The sequence below is a fragment of the Lepidochelys kempii genome, chromosome 10, assembly GCF_965140265.1.
Source record: "Lepidochelys kempii isolate rLepKem1 chromosome 10, rLepKem1.hap2, whole genome shotgun sequence".
Classification (NCBI taxonomy): Eukaryota; Metazoa; Chordata; order Testudines; family Cheloniidae; genus Lepidochelys; species Lepidochelys kempii.
The window spans coordinates 57,112,460-57,129,453 of NC_133265.1; the positions used below are offsets into that span (position 1 = coordinate 57,112,460).

At 40.6% G+C, this 16,994-nt stretch overlaps 1 protein-coding gene across 3 annotated transcripts in view; it reads left to right on the forward strand.

The window, feature by feature from the left end:
* Positions 1-16,994, forward strand: part of THSD4 (thrombospondin type 1 domain containing 4) — a 622,386-nt gene that overhangs the window by 458,510 nt on the left and 146,882 nt on the right. The window lies entirely within an intron of this gene.

Below are 16,994 nucleotides of genomic sequence, written 5' to 3' on the forward strand. Positions count from 1 at the left end.
ATAGGCTAACTAAAATTTATCACTTTACTTTGTTTGGCAGTGTGGCACCATATTCCAGCTTTGCCTGAAAAACAAACAAACAAACAAATCCAAGTCCCTGTTTGATCCTGTAAGAGGCCTCATCTGGACAGAACCATACAGACTTCAGTGAGCCTCCACTCATGATCAGGGATCTACCTGCATGGAGCTCATTACAATATTGAACGCTGAAGTTGCACTTAAAAAAATTGGACATTCAAATGCAATAAATGCTTGACTTAGAGTCCTCTGTTTTGGTGAGGCACTGGGTTAATTTGCATTGTGCAGTTTTGTAGAATAAAGTCTGGAATGGGATTGGGAGGATTTATTCTGTTGAAGTTAGTAGAACTCATAAGAAAAAAAGGTCTATTGATCATACTGAAAAATCAGTTTTAACATTTCCAACCCTCCATAATCACTTAGTGCCGTTTTAAAACTGTCAAGCCTGTGTTTACATTTTGATCCCGTGTGATGGGAATAAAATGTGTTTTCACATATTAAAAACTCATATCATAAATAATACAATGCATTTTTGTAGCACCTACTCGAGATCCTCAGAAGACTTTATATATTCAATGAATCTGGCCTCAGGAGTCCTTTATCATGTCATATGTTTGTCTGAGAAGTCAGAATATCAGTCAAAAATTTCAAGTGCAAATTAAGGATTCAATTCCCATTGTCAGCATGACAAAGCTGAGCACGTTCATCTAAAAGTTAGAAATTGGCCCCAGGACTTTTTCCTTGTTCGTTTGCTGTTTAAATTAAAGAAGTGCACAGAGGCGTCTCCTGGATGAGGACATCATATGACAGTGCAACAGGTTTTCTTTCACATTAACTACAGTAGCGGTTCTCAAACCGTGGGTTGGGACCCCAAAGGGGTGCGACCCCATTTTAATGAGGTTGCCAGGGGTGGTGGTAGAGTTGCTGGGGCCTAAGCCCTCGCCCCACCACCTGGGGCTGAAGCTAAAGCCTGAGGGCTTCAGCCCTGGGCATCGGGGCTCAGGTTACAGGCCTCCTGACTGGGACTGAAGCCCTTGGGCTTTGGCCCACCTCGCCTTGGGGGGGAGGGGGCTTGGGCTTTGGTCCCCCCACCCAGAGGGTTGGGGTTCAGGCATGTTTGGGCGTCGGTCCTGCCCTCCTGGGGTCATGTAGTAATTTTTGTTGTTAGAAGGGAGTCGCAGTGCAGTCAAGTTTGAGAACCCCTGAACTATAGTATCAAAATCTTAAATACAAAACCTTCTCTCCTTCCAAGCCTGAACACAAAGTTCTATTTAAAAATAAGCAAAAAACAGGACAACATTCCCTCTGCTGGTGTAAAAAATTAAAGGGCACTTCTATAAAAATGCATTGCAATTTACAGTTTTCCACAGAATTCAAGGACTCTTTCCTGCTGATGTAAACAGCTCCAGTTGTACAGCACGTGATCAGTGGAAACCACCACACAATATCTTCTAAAAATAGCAATAAATGTATATAACTGCAGGCAGGGGCTACTTAATTTGTTCCATAACATGACAGATTACATTTTGAGAATGAGTGTTGTGACAAAGCTCTTCCTTGTCTCAGTGGGTCCCATGCTTCCTGGCAGATTTCGCTAGCCTCAGAGGCTCACTGTGACCCTCCATGTAGCCCTTCTCTCTCTAGAGGCAAGGGTCACAGCCTACAGAGCCATTTTGACCATAAGCCAGTGAGGGAGGTGAGGAGAAGCAACCCTCCCTTGCACAGGCTCTGATCTCCCAGTCTCAATGATTAATCAGGGAGTGGAAGCCCGGGCCCGCCCTCTACTCCGGGCTCCAGCCCAGGGACCCTAATAGTAGCAGCTATGGTAGCTGACTTTTTGGAAATAGGATGTGTACAATTCCCTGGGCCACTTCCCCACAGCAGCTGCCACTTCCTCAGTATCTAGTTCACTGTTACCTCAGGGCCTCCTTCCTTGCACCTGATATGGTTTGTACTGCTTAGTTCCTCCAAGAGCATAGCTTCCTCCTACAGCTCCTGACACGCACACCCATGTGACTAACTGGGAGGCTTTTAACTATTTTCAGCCAGCCCCTGATAGACTTCAGGTGTCCCAATCAACCAAGCTGTCTTCCCTGCCTTCTGGAAAGATCTTAATTGGCCCCAGGTGTCTTAATTGACCTGGAGCAGCTGCCACTTGCTTATCCTGGTAACAGGGATTTGTTTAGCCTGTGGCTAATATATCTGTCTCTCACTACTTTACTGCCAGCTAGAGTTTCAGGGGTGCAGCTCTTACAGGTGTCACTGGCATCAAGTTCTTCTGGGACTCTGTAAGAGTGGCAAAATATTATAGTGGGATTCTGCTCTGTCCCTTATACAGAATATCCCAGAAACATTCAGTCCTCATTCTGGGGTTGGGAGTAGCTGTCACAAGGGGCAGCAGGTTTCCAATGACAGAGTCCCACTGGGATGAATCCCTCTCCATCTCCAACCATTTTAAGTCTGCTTTGCAACATTTAACTCACCAGAGGATCTGGCCCTAAAGACTCTTGCTAATAAGTAGTTGGAAAATAAGGTGACATTTCATTCTTCAGCTTTCCAGGAGGAGGATAACTATTTGAAATACAATAAATAAGAATAATTTGAGTCAATGTCTTTGTTGTACCTGTAAAAACCCTTTGAAGGCAATTTAGTTCAATCAATTTAATTTTCCTTACAAATACTATAATCAAACTTTTACATTTTCTGTGGGAGCCTAGTGAGCTACTTGTTAAATATGTGTAGGAGAATCTTAAGAAGTGTTGGTGTACAAATAGTTTTTGGGAAAAGCAACTTCCTAAAACTGGAAAGAAATACTGAATCAAATGGGTCGAGAAATAAGTTCCTGCAGAGTTAAACACCAGATACCTCAGCTTATAGCCCATGCAATTCCATTCAAGTCAATTCCTCTTTGAGTTGCACAGGATGCAAGTCTGAGCAAAATTTGGACAATAACCCAAAGTAATAGCCCCCCAAGCCCCATAATATATAAATAATCCTTTAAAAGAAAATGTTTAATATAAATCAAAGAGGTCTATTTTTGGCTACTTTGTAGATCTTCTATGTTGTATTAAAATTTGATGATGTAGGTTGATTGTGAATCATTGGTACATTTTGCAAAGATTTAAGTGTTTGCGATTTAGATACTATTAAATATTTGGGGCAAAATTCCCTCTGCTGGTGTAAATGGCCAAAACTGCATTGAAGTAAAGAGAGCTGCACACATTCACAGCAAAAGAAAACATGGCCTCTGAATTAGTCTCTTTTTCCCTTTGAAGTAACTGTAATATTACCAATAAAATGTAAATCAAATAAGGTTTTGTAATTGGCACTACTTGTTATGTATAACCCAGAGAGTTTTCATACCTGACATTAAACATAGCTTCCTTCAGTTCTGTGCACTGGAGTTCCCATTGCAGAATAGCAACAGGATAATAAACTACATTGTCTGGCAAGATAAAAACAGATCTTGGTGCATTAAAAACCACTAGATATCTGTTTGTGATGGAGCTCTGAGTGATGAGACAAAATTAAAAGAACTAGGGACAGTAAAATTAGAAATGAGCTAATTTTTTCCAGAAATATGCTCCATGGGTCTCTAAGGAGGGACTCTACCGGCAGAGCTGGTGTTCATCTACTCTTTCGCTGATTACTTGTCAGTACGAAATCATGTAGAGATGAGAGTTTTGAACTCTCGATATCATCTTACACAACTGGATCTCTGCTCAATATGAATTTCACTCTATTAGAGGAAACCTCAATGGTAGGAATAGTTACAAAACAAATAGATTCTTTAAAACAATTATTTAATATAGATGAGAAACAGAAAGGTATTTGGGCTGTATATGTTGGCAGAGTTCACTTACACTGAAAGGACAATAGAATACAGAATAACCTAGGTGAGTATGAGCAAAAGAAGTACCACAGCATGATAACCTGATATAGGCCATGAGATAACAGGTGCTTTAACTGCAAGGTGACTAACACAAAGATTATCCGAATATGTGATAGACTGGTGTTAGGCAGAATATACCTTCTCTCATGGACATGGTGATACTTTTTATTTATTTGTACTGCATATGGAAAGTGCTTTTTATGTATCCTGCTACCTGAAAGTTATTAGAATGACCATGAATCACAGTGTGCTTCTTTGACCTAGCCCTTGATGATAAGCCCACATTAACAACCAGACAAATACAGTACAAGCTAAACAAAGTCCAATTTTTGATAGTTGAAAGAGAGAGAGAGAGAGAGGAATATACTGTTACAGGTAGACTCGAAAAGTAAATGGGTGCTCAGGATCACATAAGTTACCTCCAGAGAGAGACTGCCACAAAGAAACCATCTCTTTCAGGAATTGCTTAGATTCATAGGAATATGGGTGTTCCTGGTTCTGCTACTTGTGATACTCTGAAAGCAGCTGTCTTATACCATCACATCCTCCACTTCTATGGCCTCCTCCCTTTTGGACTCCCTCACCTCCTTTCTGTATAGCACTAATGTACAGCCAAGAATCCAGGTGGCTGAGCATTAAATGTAGTTAACTAGTATGACAGAGCCATAATCCACCACTTCTTTCTAAAAATTTGGGTGAAAATGAGACCACAGCAGAGCAAAAAGCCCTAGAGCCTTCAATTTCAACTTGTTCTGAGGGGATTTTGAATAATAGATCTTTTTTCCTATTTTTTTAAAGGCTGTCATTTTCTGTAGGACAGGTGGAATTTTAAGATTCCTGCACTATGGGCTCAAATAAAGCCTTGTGAGAATATATAATCTGTTATACAAAAAAGTAGTAAAACTCATCAAATGTGTGTAGGTGCAGCAGATTTCTTGTTCGTGAAGTTTCTCAGTTATAGCTCTCTTGAGTGAACTATTTCCATTACTCTTAATGTGGCAAAGAGGCAAAGCAAGAAACAGTATTTACAGCTGCGCGAAAACACCAATTTTTTCCTTGCTGCTGAACTGGTATTAATTTAGAGAATATTCTACAGCATTTAAGCACTAAGGATTGATGATGGGGAACTCTAAGGGGGTGAGGGAGAAATCTCCACTGCCTATGCCACAGGGCAGCAGTGCAGCTGCTCCATAGCCAATCTTGGGGTTAATCTACTGTAACAGGGTTGGGCCAGATGGCTACAGGAGAGTGATAGAAGGCAGATATATTAGCCCCAAATTAAGCAGGTCCCTTTTCCCTGGGTAAGGTAAGAGGGGTGGTTCCAGAACAATCAGGAACTTGCTGGAACTAATTAAGGCAGGCATAATTAGGATATCTGGAGCCAATTAAGCTGCTAGAATCAAGACAGGCAGGCTAATCAGGGCACCTGGTTTAAAAAGGATCTCACTTCAGTCAGTGAGGGGCATGCAAGGAGCTGAGAGTGTGAGGGTGTGCTACTGGAGGACTGAGGAGTTCAAATGCTATCTCGCATCAGGAAGAAGGTCCTGTGGTCAGGATAAAGAAGGTGCGGGGAGGAGGCCCTGGGGAGATAGCCCAGGGAGTTGTAGCTATCACACAGCTGTTACAAGAAACACTGTAGACAGCTGTGATCCACAGGGCCCTGGGCTGGAACCTAGAGTATACAGTGGGCCTGGGTTCTCCCCATCCCCCCCAACTCCCTATTGGATACAGGAGGAGTTGTCCTGGACTGTGGGTCCCACCAGAGGGGAAGGTCCATGGCCTTTCACCCGACCCACTAGGTGGATCAGCAGAGACTGCGGGGATTGTTCTCCTTCTGTTTCCCCATGCTGGCCAGTGATGAGGTTAGCTGAATGAATGGCAGGTTTGAGCCACTAGCAAAAGTGGCCAAACTGAGAGCTGCCGTGAATCTCTGAGGTGAGGAAATCCGCCAATAAGTGCAGGACCCAACAAGGCAGAGGAGGAACTTTGTCACACCACCTTTAGTGCACCCACATGCATGTTGGGAGAAGCTGTTTACCTAAGCTTTGCAGGAGGAGACCATAGTTTGAGCCTTGGTAAACAATGGAAGGGACCTTGTGCAGCTGTTTTAACACTTAATTAGAGTTGTAGGAATCATGCAAAAATGTTACAAAAATCATGAAATAAATTATTCATCCAGCTCAATGTCTATAGTTTACTCTGGATGGCAATTAGACTCCTTCCCTTTAGAGCCACATCCTCATCTAGCGTAAAATGGCACGGTGGAGCTGCCCCAGTTAATATCAGCGAAGGTTGTGGCCCATCATAGTGTAATTAAAATCCTGTTATGATTAGGTCTTAACTGGATAAAATGTAACAGAAATTGTACTATGTATAACTACAGCCCTGACTGTTTTGTTAGAAATCCCACCTTTCATGTTCCTTTACTTTTATTTATATATATAAAAGTATATAAATGCCATATGTGAAATGTTATGAATCGCAATAAGGAATTTAGAAGATTCAAAATTGCCCTAACAAGCCTTAACCTTGGTGACAAATATATTTTCTAAAGTTTTTGTTGGCTCTTATTTTAACCCAACTATTTTGCCCATCCTTAGCTTCGGACCATTAGGCTCCTGAATTTGTTTTTCTTTTAGAGGAATATTCACTTCTTGATGTGAATTTCATACATTAATATACTCCATTCTTAATGGAAGTTACACATGTGCATCCATGGGAGAATACAAATTTTCTACAAGTAACAACCTGATGTGAAATAAGGCAGCTGACTCTGAGTTATATAATATAACCTTGGAAATTGGCGCTTAGAATGAACAGAGTGGAACCAGTGGGTTCTGCTATAATAATGGTGTATAAAGCTACATTTTTTTGAAGTACAGCTTATCTTCTTCTTCATTAGTCCCTATTTTAGTTATTTGTGAAAATCCCTTTATTTTATAGATTTATGATAAGGAAAAGGCAAAGTTTGTAGTTGCATGAAACGAGCTAAATGTTCCTCAGGAGAAAATTATTTGTGCAATGACTGTTCTTGCCAGCAAACCTTGGCCTTCCTTATCATTTTAAACATTTAGAATTAGAGTAATTCCACCATTTCTCTATAGTGATCATGAATTGAGCTTTGGTATCAAAAGAAGACACGAGTAAAGGTTGTTTTAGAATGGTATGCCTAGCAGCAAGCAAGTAAATTCATAGCAAAGGATCATCACCATTAATACACTTTTCTTTTTTTTTTTTAGTGTAAGTGGTGTACGGCTTTTAACACTAGTAGATAAATGAAGTTAATCCAAATCCCTTTGCTTTAGGAGACATAAAACATATGTACCTTTAGTCAGTTTTAATCAAGTTTACTGCCTGCTGTAGAATGATTGCATCTTATAAACCTGACAGAGGGGATAAAAATGGAAATGATGAGAGAGCAGGGAGAGCCATTGTTGGCAAATAGATCTAACTGAATAGAAAATATTGAAAAGGAAGAGCTGCAGATCCTCTTCCAAGTTTTATGGTGGAAGCACTCGATAACCAGCATCATTTTATTATGAATTTTTCCCATCCTTCTGTGGTTTGCTTACTTTTATATGTTTATACTTCTGTGTATGTAACGAAATAGTATGGAGACAGGACACCACCTTTTTCTACTAAGGAAAATGACCCAGCCATCTTTTATAATCTTTTAAAAAAAACCCACACCCCAAAGACTTTATGGTTCCAATTTCTGAAGAGATTTTGAAATGAAATTATATATAAAAATTGGCAAATTCTACAATGAAAATAGTGGCCAACAGGACAGAAAATAATTAACCCTGGTATGATTTCCACACCCTTCCCCAACCACACAATACCATATAGTGGTTGACAAGGATACCTGCAGCTTTATCTGTGATATCCAGTTCTCGAGTAAACAAGCATTAATTCTGCAGAATGCACCAAGCGCGTGCTATGCTGTGGACTTCGCAAGCAGAGAAACCTCTCATGCCATTAGCAATGTTCTTTTCTACAGCATCCTTCCTATATGGATGCCTTAAGTGCTGACCTCTCCGCAAAGCATTACATTGCAAGCAAAGGGTTTGTACATATTCAGCCATGTCTGCTACAACTGAAAGACTGACTACTCTAACAGGGAATAACATCTCATTGAATTAAGGTACCCACATGAAGCTCCTTCCCATATGAGCAGGAAGCCCTGATTTCTTGTAAATCAGATGAAGGGTAAGCTACACTTCCTATGCTCATTTCGCTTGTGACCTTTCTCAGATCATTCTTCTTATATGTACAGTATTACCATCACATCTGGGAGGAATCACGTCGCATGAAATGGTGCATGGGTTAGTTGCTCCAACATCGTACCAGTGCTATTTACCTGTTACATCTATGAATGATAAATTCAAACCACAGACAATTATCTTATTGCTTGGCAACTCCTGTAAATGTCAGTGAATTCCTTTTCATTCCATTGTGCTATATTAGAGGGACTATTGGAAGGGAGCATGTGCCTAGTGGTTACAACTGCTGCATGGAAGCCAGGAGTCCTGGATTTTGTTAAGCCAGGCTTGTGGGGTTCAATTAATGTTTGTAAAACCTCTTTGAGACTCAGATAATGTAAATGCAAGGACTTATTACTAAGAGGAACTAGTTACTACAGATATATGAACCAAGAAATCTTGTCTGTCCTGTCTGTCTGTCTGCAGTACTAGTCGGATCCCCATAGCCATAATATTTGAACATCTTTATAAAGTAATCTTATTTACTATAAAATGGTTCAATTTTTCAGCACAAAAATAAATAACATAACTCTCTTCCTGCCATCTTGATTTCTCATTCAAGATGTCAGTCTTCCTGATTTCCATGTTAAAACTTCTCTGCTGCATGTACATTAGTAGGCTGGAAAGTAGGTAAATGTTGCCTGACATTGACAATCATGCAGCATGGTAAATCTTTCTGAGTTCGTATGTTACCATTTCTAATGGGCAGCTTTAAGTGAAATATATGAGGGCATATTTATACTTTTCAAATTCAGAGCTCAAGTTACCTTGAGAGAGAAAGAGGATGGGGTTGTGTTTAATGTACTGAACGGGGATTTAGAAGATCTGGGTTCAATCCCAAATTCTAGCAAAGACTTTCTGTGTGATCTTGGTCTCTCTGTACCTCAGTTCCCCATCTATAAAAAGGAGATGCTTCCTTTTTCCTACCTGTTATCTGTCTTGACTATTTTGATTGTTTCACGTAGAAACTGTGTCTTCTTATGTGTTTATATGGTGTCTTGCACAATGGGGTCTTGATCTTAGTTGAAGCCTTTAGGTGCTACCATAGTACAAATAAAAAAGAAACAAGTGTGTTTCATTTCCCCCCCCCCCCCAGAAATATCTTCAAGGAGAAGATGCATGTGTCTCTGTCTCTCATAATATATTCCTTCCTTCCTTCCTTCTGCTCTCTCACTCTTCTCTTACCTTTGACACATGATTATTAAGCCTTATCCAATTTTATTTGGTTTTCAGATTTCCAATCTTTCTTGCTGTCAGACACATCAGAAGTACTACAAGACTTTCTGTGTTATTTTGGTGCTTTGTTTTCTGTTTCTTGTTGGCATCAGCAATGCTAATACAGGTGAACATCTATTTTTAAAATATGCCAACCAAACTTCTGAAAACCGCAAATTGATTTGGTTAGGGTTAGGTCAGATGTCGGGCAAAGGTTCAGATTTGTTCTTATTTTATCTGAACAACAGAATCATAGAATATAAGGGTTGGAAGGGACCTCAGGAGGTCATCTAGTCCAACCCCCTGCTCAAAGCATGACCAATCCCCAACTAAACCAATTCACCCATTAGCAATTTTGTTACTCATTCTCCAGTTTTTTACTCAACATTAATGCAGTAATTAGTGAGCTTCACTCATTTCAATCTACGTGTGAAGTTATAAGAATAAAAAAACTAGAAAGCAAGATATTTATTTGAGAGCTGCCTGAATTTTTGTGCAGTGTCTCATTTAAGTCTGTCAGACAAGTATATTCTATTATCTGTGATCCATTAGAAACAGTTATGAAGACAATGGCATTGAAAAAGTTATCCCTACGTAAAAGGATAAATGGATACAAATCAGATATTAGGAATGGCAATATACAAAAACCTGTAGGGAACACTTCAATATCCCTGGACACACAATAGCAGATTTAAAGGTAGCCATCCTGCAGCAAAAAAAACTTTGGGACCAGACTTCAAAGATAAATTGCTGAGTTTCAGTTCATTTGCAAATTTGACACCATCAGTTCAGGATTAAACAAAGACTGTGACTGGCTAGCCAACTACAAAAGCAGTTTCTCCTCCTTTGGTGTTCAGACCTCAGCTGCTAGAAGAGAGCCTCATCCTCCCTGATTGAACTAACCTTGTTATCCCTAGCCTGATTCTTGCTTGCATATTTATACCTGCCTCTGGAAATTTCCACTACATGCATCCGACGAAGTGGGTATTCACCCACGAAAGCTTATGCTCCAATACGTCTGTTAGTCTATAAGGTGCCACAGGACTCTTTGCCACTTTCATTGAAATAGTTATGTCTTATCAAACCATAATAGGGCCAACTTCTATTGACTTTACTCAGGCAGAATTCCAAATGATGTCAACTGTTGAAGTCAATAGGATTTTGTCTTGAGGAAGGACTGTAGGATTTTGCCCAAAATCTTTATTTATGACTGATAAATGGAGTCCACCTGGTCTCCAGATGAACAAAAAGCAGCTGATGGGGGGAAGGGGGAAATCAGTTCAAGAGTTTCTCTTTCATTCCTGCTCTGTGCAATATTCTTCTAGTTCACATTAAGTGTCTCCAGAGGTTATAGGATTCTATGAATTGCTGAGCGATGGCTGTCAGAAATATATTACTCAAATAGTGTTTAACCACTCCGAAGGGGGAGAGCACAAAAATTGCTCTGAGTTAATATGAGCATGAACTGTTTCATATAAATACAGAACAGAAGCATACAATATTTTAATATTATGTAATATTGTGTTTTCTAATAAATAATTAAACATTTAAAATGTTTCTAAACAGTGGCCTAATTTGCAGAAATGTAATTAATTTTTGAATATGAGTTAAAATGATCTTCATCCAGTGCTATTTATTTTTCCTGCATAAGACTTTCTAAATTCAGGTTAGGTTATTACATTATAAAGCTTATAAGTGCCACCTTGTGGGCAAAAATATTAAATATGGTTTATCAGATAAAATTCAGTGGAGGTAAGGTAGTATAATTCATTTTAAAATGTGTGTGGAAAGGAAATGTTTTGATACAGTTTGCTGTTTGCTACAAGACCTCAATTTATTTTATATTTGAGTAGGATTAACTGATACATGCAAAACATGTAGCAGCTTGATCCAAACTTTCTACTGGCTTTCCATTGGCTTTGGGTGAAACCCTAAATGAATACTACCATCCCATCCATGGAATCTGTCCAGGGTGCCTCAACATCACAGGTAACAGCTGAGAGACATTGTAGAATGAACACAGCACATATTACTGTCATGTTTTTCAGCCAAAAGGAATTTTTGCCATCAGCAAAGTAAATATTAATTTTTTGTACATAAACGCTATTATGTGGTATAGCATCAGAACTTTTTTAGCCCTTTTGCTTAGTCTTGCTGTAGATTCTTGCACCTCTGGCAGTTTTAGCACTTTCCTCTAGAGTATGTGATGCTGGCTGCTGTCAGAGACAGGATGCTGGCTAGACGGACCAAAGTTTGGCAATTCTTATGTTCCTGTATAGCACACGGGACCTGGGCACAGGTTTTTTTTCATTAAGAAGTTCACATTTTAAAACGAGTTTACCTGCCCTTTTATCTTTTCTGCTGTGTCCCATAGGGTATGTCTACACAGCAGCTGGAAGGTGTAATGTCCAGATCAGGTAGACATACGTGCAGTAGCTCTGCTCGAGCTAAAAATGGGGCTGTGGTCACACAGTTGGCAGCTCAGGCTAGCAGCCTGAACATGGGGCTAGGACCTTGGGCAGGATTATACTCAGGTTGCTAGCAGATCTGTGGCCATATTCTGTCATGTCCAGTCTCCAGCATCCAATTCCCAAAGACTTGATCTAGGATTTGCCTTTAACTAGCTGCTTATGTGCTTTGTAGAAGCAAGGTTCAACTTTAGCCAGTTCTTGATAGTAAATGGAAGGCATAAACCCCCTAGGAATAACTTTAGTTGCCATCTTTACTAGTCTTGTAGAATTGAGCTGTGCTGAGAGGCAATGACTCATCACATTGCCCCATTATCCTTTTCGTTTTCTGTTGGCTTCCAAGATTGTGTTTTTGAATCTTCATTGAGTGACCTTGAAGTTTGGTGCTTGGTATTACAGTCTTACATGCTCATTGAATCTTCATGAGATCAGTACAGGAGGAATTGTTCCACAGCCAGTTTTCAGGCAGGAGGAACTCTGGAGAAATGACCATCTCATGAGTTTATATGAGAAAAGGTTAAACAAACGCACAAGTATTTTTCAGTATTTCCTCTGGACAGTGCATTGGACCTTATATCAATAATAACAAGCAAGTTACCAAGACTAACATGCAGATCTCCTCCTTGTCAGTGGCAAATAAAGTAGCAGATGAGTGAATGCCAACTTTTGTCAGTTTATTAGAAATCCCCCAAACAATCCAGATTGGTTGATATTTATAGGTCCATAGCAGTAGGAGAAAATTTCATGGAGATGGAGGAAAAACAGAAAGAATAGGGTCATGAAGGGATTTATTGGCCTCAGAAATGTGTGTGCAGACTCCTGCATCAGAGACTGCAAACACATTTCAGAATGACTAACGAGAAGGAGAACAAAGAGTAAACAGCCCAAATATCACCATTAGAAATGTTACCACAAAGCTTGTCAATTTTATTGAAGAAAAACATTGGTAACTCAACAGGCAAAAACACTGGCACGCAGCACCTAAAACCTTGGAAGATGGAGTCTTAAAAAGTGAGCTCAAAATGTTTTATTTAAAAAATTTATTAAAAAATGTTTTATTTTTTCAATTCTAACTTGAAGTTTCAATCAAGGACAGAAAAAAATGTGGCTCGGTGTAGGCCAGACTACCCTTTGATATGCTAAAAAGTGGTTAAAAAATCATCAGCCATGAGAAATGAATGACGGAGTGAGGTAAAGACAAGAGGCACATTGTGACTGGGTCTTAGAGGCTCTGGCGATGAAGGATGAATATTAGTTCCAATGGCAATATTATATACAAGATGACTAACTAGTCAGTATCTTCCAAAGCAGGCATCAAATAGAAAAGATTATCAATGTTCACGTTAAAATGTTTCTAATTTAGGTTGCTTTTATTTCAGTGAGTGGTTGTTGTGGTAGTGGAAACTTGGTTAGTTTAAGTTGAAATTTGCTTAAAAGAATAATATAAGGAACCATACAAGATAATGAATGAGGGTAAATCCCTTCAAAGCCCAAATCCAAGTGAAAACAAGATCCAGAGGGTGTGTTGCCATCTGAGATCCTTGGTAAGCTGGTGTCTGAGTTTAAAGGACTCTGAAAGGGCATTAATGATGATACATAGTGACATAATTAATCCTAAAACTACATGTTGAAAATCTTTCACAATTAATAAGGGGCATGAATAGTTTTAACATCAGCAAGCTGCTTTTAGCAAACCAAGGAACTAGTGAATTAGCTTGACATGTTGTATAAATGGCACTCCACTAAAGAATAGGACTAAGCTGGCCTGGTCCAACTCTCATTGAGTTCAATGAGGATCTTTCCATTGGCTTCAGTGGCAATTGAATTGGAGGCCATAACAAACTGGCAGTACCAAGAATGTGTTTTTCTACAAAGTGATTATTGTTGGGCAGACATTGGAAGACCTGGCCTGCTACCCAAAAGTCAGGGCTGGATTTCAGCTGAATGAATATTATGCCTGTAAAACACAGAAGGGTAGGACAAGGAGAAGTATAGGTGGGAAAAGTCCTTACGAACTTTTGAAAGCACATGCTCAATTTAATTGCAGTAGTGCTCACCACATTAACTGACAATGATCATGCTTAGACCAAAGGCTCTTAAATGATACATTTGAAATGAAGCAGTGCACCATTATTTAACACAGGTGCACTATTAGAGTGCTGAGAAATCCAGAGTTCAGTAGCCCTCAAATCTATGCTTGCACCAGGGTGGTGGTTCATTATAAGCATCTTGAAGTGAAGTGGAAATCATGATGATATCTGGGGCAATTGGTGTCAGGGGACCTGGATGCAGAAAATGAGTCAGTAAGAAAATCAGGGCTGAATTGTGACCTGAGTAGTGAAGTTCCTTCTTACATCAAGGCTGTCTAACAATTTTTGTTTCTATAAAAGTTTGCTGGGAACTTATATTTATCATGCTGTAGACTTAAGTGACTGGCCACACAACTCAAATAGGCCCTGATCAAAAGATTCTCATTGTCTTAATGAGCTTTGGGTCAAACTGATAGTGAATTCTGAATACACACTGTTTGTGTGGGAGACATCATCTCAAAGACATTTATAAAAACTATTTGTTGGCCAGTTACAAATAGTGCACAAATTCAGTATCTGTTTGCAGACAATTCACAAATAGGAAAAAGGGTCAAAACCAGATTGCAGGAACTGATTCAACCAGCTCTCTCAGTAACCCTGACTCACTTAAGGAGATTTACAAGGTATCATTAAGTAGCTATTAAAGTGTTACACCTCAAGGTTCTACAAATGAAATTTAGTTAATAATTCTGTTGATGATACATAAACCAGAAAAGAATTTGTCTCTCTTTCCCATACCTCTGTTGGCGCTGCAGTGCTAGGGCACAACTCTGAATTGATACAGGGAAGAGAGGAAGAATAATCTGGTAATTAAGACATTGGACTGGGACTCAGGAGGTCTGGATAGTGTATTGGGCTCTGCTACCACTTTCCTGTGCCTTTGAGGAAATCATGAAATTTCATTGTTCCCTATTTGTAGAGTAGGTATCATTGTACTTCCTTTCTCCTGCCTTTTGTCCATCTTGTCTATTTGTATTGTGAGATCTTTGGAGCAGGGACTATCTTTTACAATGTATATGTATAGTGCCTAGTACAACATGGCCCCAGCTGAGTTAAGGGCTTCAGGCATTTCTGTATAAAAATAATAATAAAGATAATAATAAACTCTGAGGAGTCATTTATATGTAGTCACTTTTCTGACCATAACTATTAATTAACAATTTGAAGGTAATACTGGATAGAAGGCATTTTTAAATGTACTTTTTAATCTTAATGGTGTGTCTTGAGCATCTGGAACTGTCCCTTCATCTTACAGAGGTACAAGTTACTCCTGGGGGGATTCTGCGCCACTGTGCGTGTGCAGAATTCATGTCTCCCAGAGATTTCTTTGCTTCCCTGCAGAAAAATTACTTTCTGAAAGGGAAGCAAAGGGAAGCTGCAAGAGCAGTCACGCACCACTCCCTAACTGTGCAGGTACATCATTTCAGGCACCTGGAGCAGCCGGCAGAGAGATTAAATTGCATCAGAGAGGTGTCTGGTGGCACCTTAAAGACCAATAGATTTATTTGGGCATCAGCTTTCGTGGGTAAAAAAACCCACTTCTTCAGCTGCATGGAGTGAAAATTACAGATGCAGACATAAATATACTGATACATTAAGAGAAGGGAGTTACCTTACAAGTGGAGAACCAGTGTTGACAAGGCCATTTCAATCAGGGTGGATGTAGTCCACTCCCAATAGTTGATGAAGAAGTGTCAATACCAAGAGAGGGAAAATTGGTTTTGTAGTGAGCCAGCTAAAAATTCAAGCCCAAATTAATGGTGTTAAATTCACAAATTAATTGTAGCTCTGCAGTTTCTCTTTGAAGTCTGTTTTTGAAGTTGTTTTGTTGAAGGATGACTACTTTTAAATCTGTTATTGAATGTCCAGGAAGATTGAAGTGTTCTCCTATTGACTTTTGTATGTTACAATTCCTGATTTCTGATTTGTGTCCATTTATTCTTTTACATAGAGACAGTCTGGTTTGGCCAATGTACATGGCAGAGGGGCATTGCTGGCACATGATGGTATATATCACATTAGTAGATGTGCAGGTGAATGAGCCCCTGATGGTGTTGCTCATGTGGCTGGGTCCTCTGATGGTGTCACTAGAGTAGATATGGGGACAGAGTAGGCAACGGGGTTTCTGCACCCAGAAGCCCTGCCTCCGGACCCCATCCCTGCACCCAGACTACCCCTCACTGAACTCCCTGCACACAACCCCTATCCTGATGAGCCCCACCTCCCCTGCACCACCCTGAGCCCCCACACCACTGACCCCCAATTAGCTGCATCCAGACCCCTATCTCACCATGCCCCACTCCCCAGACCCCCCTGTTGAGACTCCCCACCTAGACCCCTCCGTTGAGCCCCAACCACTTTCACCTGGAAGCCCTGGCAGAGTCTCATTGCCCCTGCACCTGGAACCCCCCAACAAGCCTCTGTGCATCCAGATCCCCCCACACCTAGACCCCCCCTCCACTGAGCTGTCTGCACCCAGATCGTCCGACACAGAATCCTCTCACCCTACACCTGGATCCCCCCACACAGGGATCCTCCACAGTTGGATCCTGCCTTGTTGAGCCTGCCTGCCCCACACCTGGTGTGCCTGGCACAGAGGGGCAGGGCCCCAGGGTGTTTCTGGGGCAGGCTCAGGCCTTGTGCTGTGTCAGAGTCAGGTGCAGCCTCACCACTGAGTCCGTGTCTCTGGGGTGGGGAGGCTGCGAGGCTGCAGGGTGATCTCCCAGCTTTGTGCAGACAGTGGCCTGTGCTTCTCACTGCCATGCTGGAGACCTCTGTATTTATTTATTGACTAATAAAACTTGCAGAACTTTCATAGAATCCTAGAATCATAGAATATCAGGGTTGGAAGGGACCTCAGGAGGTCATCTAGTCCAACCCCATGCTCAAAGCAGGACTAATCCCCAACTAAATCATCCCAGCCAGGGCTTTGTCAAGCCTGACCTTAAAAACCTCAAAGGATGGAAGTTCCACCACCTCCCTAAGTAACGCATTCCAGTGCTTCACCACCCTCCTAGTGGAAAAGTTTTTCCTAATATCCAACCGAAAC